Below are 7,093 nucleotides of genomic sequence, written 5' to 3' on the forward strand. Positions count from 1 at the left end.
CAAGCCTCCATTTCCTCTTCCGGAAACTGAAGGTCCTAGGGTGGCTGAGCAGTGTCAGAAAGTTCTTACATATGGAGGGCCTAGCCGAGGACCCAGCACACAGTAAGTGAATGTTCATAAAACCTGTTCAGGGCCAGGGAGTTTCTGTTTGTTTGTTTTTTGAGTATTCACCAAGGCCAAGCCCTGGGTTTTCTGTAACCACCACCCAGCTCCCCTGCACACAGAGCCAGGAAGGAGCCAGGCCTGAAGGGCCCCAGAGGCCTCAGGCCTGGGTAACGGGCTGATCCAGAGGCAGAATCCAGGATTTCCCCTCCCTGTTTGCTCAGCAATTGCCCCTCCCAAGACTAACAATGGAGGGTGGCTGGGCTGCGGCCTCAGAGGAGAGGAAACCTGGCCAGTTCCTGCGGTTTTGCTCTGATATTGGAGGCTACCTGGGTCCGGGGAGGTCAGATCAGTCTGTCTGTCCTTACAATAAGGGCTTCTTGGCACCCAGCTGCCCGGCAATAGGGAAGGAGGACTGTGGGACCCAGAGAGGGTTCCCCTGGTTCACAGAAGACTCTTACAGGCCAGGCCTGGACCCCAGGGTCCTTTGCAGGCACCCCAATACCCCTACCTTATGGCTTCTACCTTCTGTCTTCACGGGGTTTGGACTTCCAGGATAAGGGCAAAGAACAGCCCTTCCCTTCCCCGGGAGTCCTGGCTGAGCCAGAGAGTTGTGACCTTGCCAATTGGAATAGCATGTCCACTGGAGTCATGTTCCCCTCTGGCCAGCAGGAGAAATGACAAAGTGGGGGTGGGGAGTTCATTCCATAGAAGAGGCTGAAGGTAGTGCCCTTACCTCTTGACTGTCCTGCTGAGGAAGGGGCTGTCTTCATCCTAGGCCTCTACTAATCCATCTGTTAACATAAAAGCATTCAAGCCTGTAAATAATTTTTGTGAATTTATTTGAACCAAACTGTCAACAATTGTCAGGAAGCAGAACCTTAATGGATTTTGATAATGCTCTGGAGAATGGCGGGTTCCATCTGTATTTATACATTGCAATCAAAGGGAAAGGACTTAGGTGGGTTACATGAAATCCATTGGTGATAGACTAGAGAGGTGGGAGAAAACAAATGGGGAGGGAGGAGATGAACTCCTGGGATTGGATAAAAAGTAAAATGTTGGAGATGGGTATAGGAACAATTAACATGATAATGAAGGAATTTGTGGTATCTGTCTTGGTGCCCAGGCACATTAGGTTATGCCCAAGGGGTCCAGAAAAAGGGAAGTTACAAGTTACCCAGTCATTTCAAGGATATGTTAACATAGGTGCAAAAAGACAGTTAAGGTGAAGGTTGACCTTGTCAGTGAAGATACTGGCCTAGGAGGTGACTACCCGCTATAACTGCTTTTAGTTTAATTTCAGACCCCATCCTTTGTGGGTACTTTAGGTCTTTGAGGTTGCAAGACCACCATCCAGGCCTTCCCTGAGCTTGTCAGGTTTGCCTGTAGCCCCTTTCTCCACATGTCCTTCTGTTGCCAGCAGCCAGCCTCAACCTAGCTTCTCACCCCACTGCTCTCCCAGAACTGCTCCTCCAACCTAGAGACCCCCCAGGTGGCCAAATCCAAATCTCACACATTTTCCACTTCTCATCTTCCTGCCCTGCTCTCAGAAGCCAGAACCTGGGAGACCGTTCTACCAGAAACCTCCAAAATGCCACAGGGCCTGGCTCTCCTCCAATCTCACTTTTATTCCCAGGGTTTAAGCCCGGGCACTTCTCTCTGACTTTTCATTTTATTACATAACTAGAGGCCTGGTGTATGAAATTCGTGCACAGGAGGTCCCCTCAGCCTGGCCTGCACCCTCTCCAATCCAGGACCTCTTGTGGGGGATGTCCAACTGCCAGTTTAGGTCCGATCGGGATTGGGCCTAAACCAGCACTAGGACATCCCTCTCACAATCCGGGACCACTGCCTCCTAACTGTTCACCTGCCTGCTGCCTGATTGCCCCTAACTGCCCCCCTCTGCAGGCCTGGTTGCCCCTCACTGCCTGCCCCTGCTGACCTGGTCACCCCTCACTGTCCCCCTGCTGACCTGGTCACCCCTCACTGTCCCCCTGCTGACCTGGTCACCCCTCACTGCCCTCTGCTCAGTCATTTGTTTGGTCGTCACTAAACCCCCTGCCAGTCTGGTCATCTACACAGCCTGTTCGGTCATCCATTTGGTTGTTTTGGTTGCAACAGTTGCTTAGGCTTTTATATATATAATCACCATATACTAGCGTATGTCTGTACCATAGATGTGAGTTACAAAGTGTAACAGCAAAATGAACTTCATAACTCCCACCCACCCAATTTGAGAAACAAGCACACCTTGAAGTGTGCCCCTCCCCTGCCTCCCTCCAGAAGTCCTCATTTATCAGCTATCATCCACCCACATTATTTTGTTTTTATTTATTTACTAGAGGCCCACTGCATGAAATTCGTGCACTGAGGGGGGAGGGTTTCCTCAGCCCAGTTTGCACCTTCTACAATCTGGGATCTCTCTAATAATCCAAGACTGCTGGCTCCCAACCGCTCACCTGACTTGCCCCTGATTGCCCCTAACCGCTTCTGCCTGCCAACCTGATCACTCCTAACTACTCCTCTGCCAGCCTGATCAATTCCTAACTGCTCCCCTGCTGGCCCAATCACCCCCAACTGCCCTCCCCTGCCAACCTGGTCACCCTTAACTGCCCTCTCCTGATGGCCTGGTCACCCCCAACTGCCCTTCCCTTCTAGTTTGATCGCCCACAACTGCCCTCCCCTGCTGGCCTGGTTGCTCACAACTGCCCTCCCCTGCTGGTCATCTTTGGTAGCCATCTTACGACCACATGGGGGCGGCCATCTTGTGCAAGGGCATGATGGTCAATTTGCATATTATCTTTTTATTACATAGGATTATTGTTGTTTTTTATTTTATTTTATTTTTGTTCCTTCTACCACCACCCCACTCACATTTTTAAATGTGTTTTTATTGTCAGAATGAAAGGGAGAGGGAGAGAGATATCATTGATCTGCTGCCTCCTGCACGCCCCCTACTGGGGATTGAGCCTGCAACCCTGGCATGTGCCCTGACAGGAATTGAACCATGAACTCTTGGTTCATAGGTTGACTTTTAACCACTAAACCACTTAGGCTAGTCAGGTATGTTTTAATGTCACTTCTGTGTGTTTAGATATTTTTAAAATTTGTGATAAAATGCAACATAAAAGTTACCATTGTGACCATTTTTAGGTTATAATTTAGAAGTGTTAGCCACTTTCTCATTGTTGTGCAACCATCATTATCATATGTGTAGGTACTTTTTAAAAATAAAGTTTCTTGAAAAGTTATTTTATAACTTGTTAGTTTTTTTTTTCATTTGGTATTTTGTTTTAAAAAAAAAACCTTTTTGTGATAGCTAATACACACAGGAAAGAACATAAAGTATAAATGCCATTCACTTTATAAATATAAAGGAAACATCCTGGTTAAAAACAGCATGTTGCCCTCAGCCCTGGATGCCACAAGTCCTTTCCAAACAAGCCCTCCAGATAACATCCTGACTTCTGTAATAATCCCTTCCTTTGATTTTCTTTAGAGTTTTACTACTTGAATGCATGTTCCCCAACACCCTAGTTTAATTTTACCTATTTCTGAACTTCATATCAATAGAATAACACATTTTTACTTCTTTTATATTGGCTTTTCCCATTTATCTTTAGGCTTATGAATCATGTGTACAGGTGACACTGTTCGTTTTAATCTATAATAATAAAAACCTAAGTGGCCCTCACTCCCTCATGTCATCACAAGATGGCTGTCCCATGTTGTTACAAGATGGCTGCCCCCACGTTGTCACAAAATGACTGCCATAAGATGGCTACCACAAGATGGCTGGCAGGGGAGGGCAGTTAGGGGCAACCAGGCCAGCAGGAGAGGGGGCAACCAGGCCTGCAGGGGAGGGTAGTTGGGGTTGACCAGGACAGCAGAGGAGGGCAGTTGGGGGCCACTAAGCCAGCAGGGGAGGGCAGTTGGGGATGACCAGGTCAGCAGGGGACGACAGTTGGAGGCCATCGGGCCAGCAGGGGAGCAGTTAGGTGTCAATCAGGCTGGCAGGGGAGCAGTTAGGAGGTGATCAGGCTGGCAGGAAGAAGCAATTAGGGGCAATCAGACAGGCAGGCAGGCGAGTGGTTAGGAGCCAGTAGTCCCAGATTATAAGAGGGATGTCCGACTGCCAGTTTAGGCCCAATCCTACAGGGTCCCAGATTGGAGAGGGTACAGGCTGGGCCGAGGGACACCCCCCACCCAGTGCATGAATTTTGTGCACCGGGCCTCTAGTCCTATATAATAAAAGTAATATGTAAATTAACTGACACTCCGTCACGAAGATGGCAGCGCCCATAGCCACAAGATGGTGCCCAGTCTTCTTAGCCCCACCGGAGTACTCCAGTCCCAGGGTGGAGGGGGCAGCCGCTAAGAGCGGGCAGTGTGAGCAGCATGGCAGAATGCTTGCTTTGTTGCCAAGGTGATGAGGCAAGCGTTCTGCACCTGGCTGTGAATGGGCCTCTGGCCAGTCCAGGATGCAGAATGCTTGCATTATCACCCTGGCGATGAAGCAAGCGTTCCATGCCTGACCACTGATGGGCATCTGGGCTGTGGAGAACCTCTGGACAGCAGGCACGGAGTGGCCAGACCCTGCAGAGAGCTACTGGCACACAGATTTGTGTGCAAGGCTACTAGTATTGTATAATATTCCACTTATGAAATAAATTGTAGATAAATACTACTATATACTTATTGATTATGTTAATGGACATTCAAAGGCTTCCCAATTTGTAATGTTACAAATAGTGCTGCTATTCATTTACATGTCTCCTTGTGTTTCTCTGTCACATCAAGTATCCATCCATTCATTCATCTTTTCCTGTGCAAAAGGCATACTGTCCTAATTAAGTAGACCTAATTATGATATATCTATATATGTGCATGATTCTTGCCTATCAGCTTATATTTAGGAGTGTGGCCCAGCATGAGGCTCAGCCTTTGGTTTACCAATGGAGGAGGCAGTGGAAGACTGAAATAAGAAAAGTTTTGCAGAAAAACATCAAAAGTTCTATTTAGGAAAACTTGGAGATGCATGTGGAACCTCCAGATGGAGAAGTTCAACAGGCAGCTGGCCAAACAGAACAGGGCTGATCCTGGGAATCCTTAGCATGACAATGAGATGTCTAGCTGTCAGGATTTCTCTCACCTCACAGGACATATCTTTCCCCAGATCCCACCCTTCTCTCCCTGAACAAGATTAGTGTTTTTCAGAAACAAGGTTAATGCAAGATTCTTTCTAAGGGCTGAGTTATATGGGCACCTGGCCTTGCAGTCAGTATTTTCTTGACCTTTTCTTTTTTCTTTTGTGTGTGGGTTGTTTTTGGTTACTCCTCACCTGAGTATATATTTTCCCCTCTTTTTAAAGAGAGTAGAAGAAAGGGATAAAGGAGAAAGAAGAGGAGGAGGAGGAAACTTGGCTCTTGCTGGCCCCAGCTGGGGCCAGGGATTGAACCTGCAACCTAGGTACATGCCCTTGACCTGGAATCGAATGTAAGATCCTTCGGTATGTGGGCTGAGGCTCTAACCACTGACCAGGGCTTGACTTTTTCTGATCTCTGCCTTCCAGACAGATTTTAGAGTAAAAGTGATAGTATACATTAGGGCTGTGGAGAGAAGGAAACTTATTAGAAACTAAGGTCCTTGGAAACAGGGGAAGGGCTATAGTGTGGAAATTAAATCTCAAAACAGAACAAGGTTACTAAGAACTCCACGTGAAGGTCCCTATGTTTCCTATCCTAAAAGCTCTGTGGGCTGAAACCCTCCTGCTTCATTATTCCTGCCTTCCCCACATTCGGGAGTAGCAGCAGCATGAGACTGCCCACTGAAGTCTCCTCCCAGCGGAGCTGGCACAGTGGGTTGAGGGGTCCAGATTTTATACTATTTCTAAGCATTCTCCCCATGAAGAGTTGATGTAGAAAGTCAATGGTAACTTCCACTTTCCACTCCTCCGTGGGTACTCAGGAGAGTACAGGCTTATGACAAGTAATAAGCAATAAGGTGATATTTGCATTTCCCAGATATTTCATGGTGTCATGACTGTATCTAGTAGTATCTGTTTCCATTGAACTGTGACTTCTGGCTTTTTTCTCTGTATCCCCGTGGGTTTGGTAACTTCTTACCAAATCTCACCCACACTCTAAGTACGGTTTCTTACTCAAGTATGTCTGATTTTAACAAATCCCCTCCCACACTCTCCACCTTTGGAAAGTCCCAAATGTTCTGAAGTCCTCCCATTCAGTTCCTTGTTTACACAATCTGAAAATCTTTCCTCTGGTCTAGACTCGCTTCCTTTCTACATAACTGATGCCTCTCTAGGTACTAACTGGCTGTTTCCTCTCAGTCACCTTCTGCCTTGCCCACCCAGACAGTATTGCTGGAGCCTGTTTCTTCTGCTTTGCCTCTCCAGCACCTTGGATCCAAGTGTTAGTGCTGCTGCTCTCAGAGCAGAAATCCTGTCCAAGACCATTTCCTAAAAACTGGGGCTATCTGGGAAGGACTTTTCATGTACCTTGAGTTCCCAAGGACTCAGCACCTTGACAAGAGCAGGAGAAATAAAGATGGATATATTTGCATTGCCCAACCAGAGGGTTAAAGACTAGGCCTTCCAAGGGTTTTTTCCTTCTCCCCAGCTTTTGTCCCAGCACCTAGTTTTCTATTTTGCCTTCTCATTTTTAAAAATATATATTTTATTGATTTTTCACAGAGAGGAAGGGAGAGAGATAGAGAGCCAGAAACATCGATGAGAGAGATACATCGACCAGCTGCCTCCTGCACACCCCCCACCGGGGATGTGCCCGCAATCAGTGTACATGCCCTTGACCAGAATCGAACCTGGGACCCTTCGGTCTGCAGGCTAACGCTCTATCCCACTGAGCCAAACTGGTTTCAGCTGCCTTCTCATTTTATATATTTTATTCTGACCCTAAAAACTGCATGGAGGGGCACAGTCTAAGAAAGGCTGGCCTGTTCAACTTTTCAAAAC

Source organism: Pipistrellus kuhlii, unplaced genomic scaffold (assembly GCF_014108245.1).
Source record: "Pipistrellus kuhlii isolate mPipKuh1 unplaced genomic scaffold, mPipKuh1.p scaffold_m20_p_17, whole genome shotgun sequence".
Classification (NCBI taxonomy): domain Eukaryota; kingdom Metazoa; phylum Chordata; class Mammalia; order Chiroptera; family Vespertilionidae; genus Pipistrellus; species Pipistrellus kuhlii.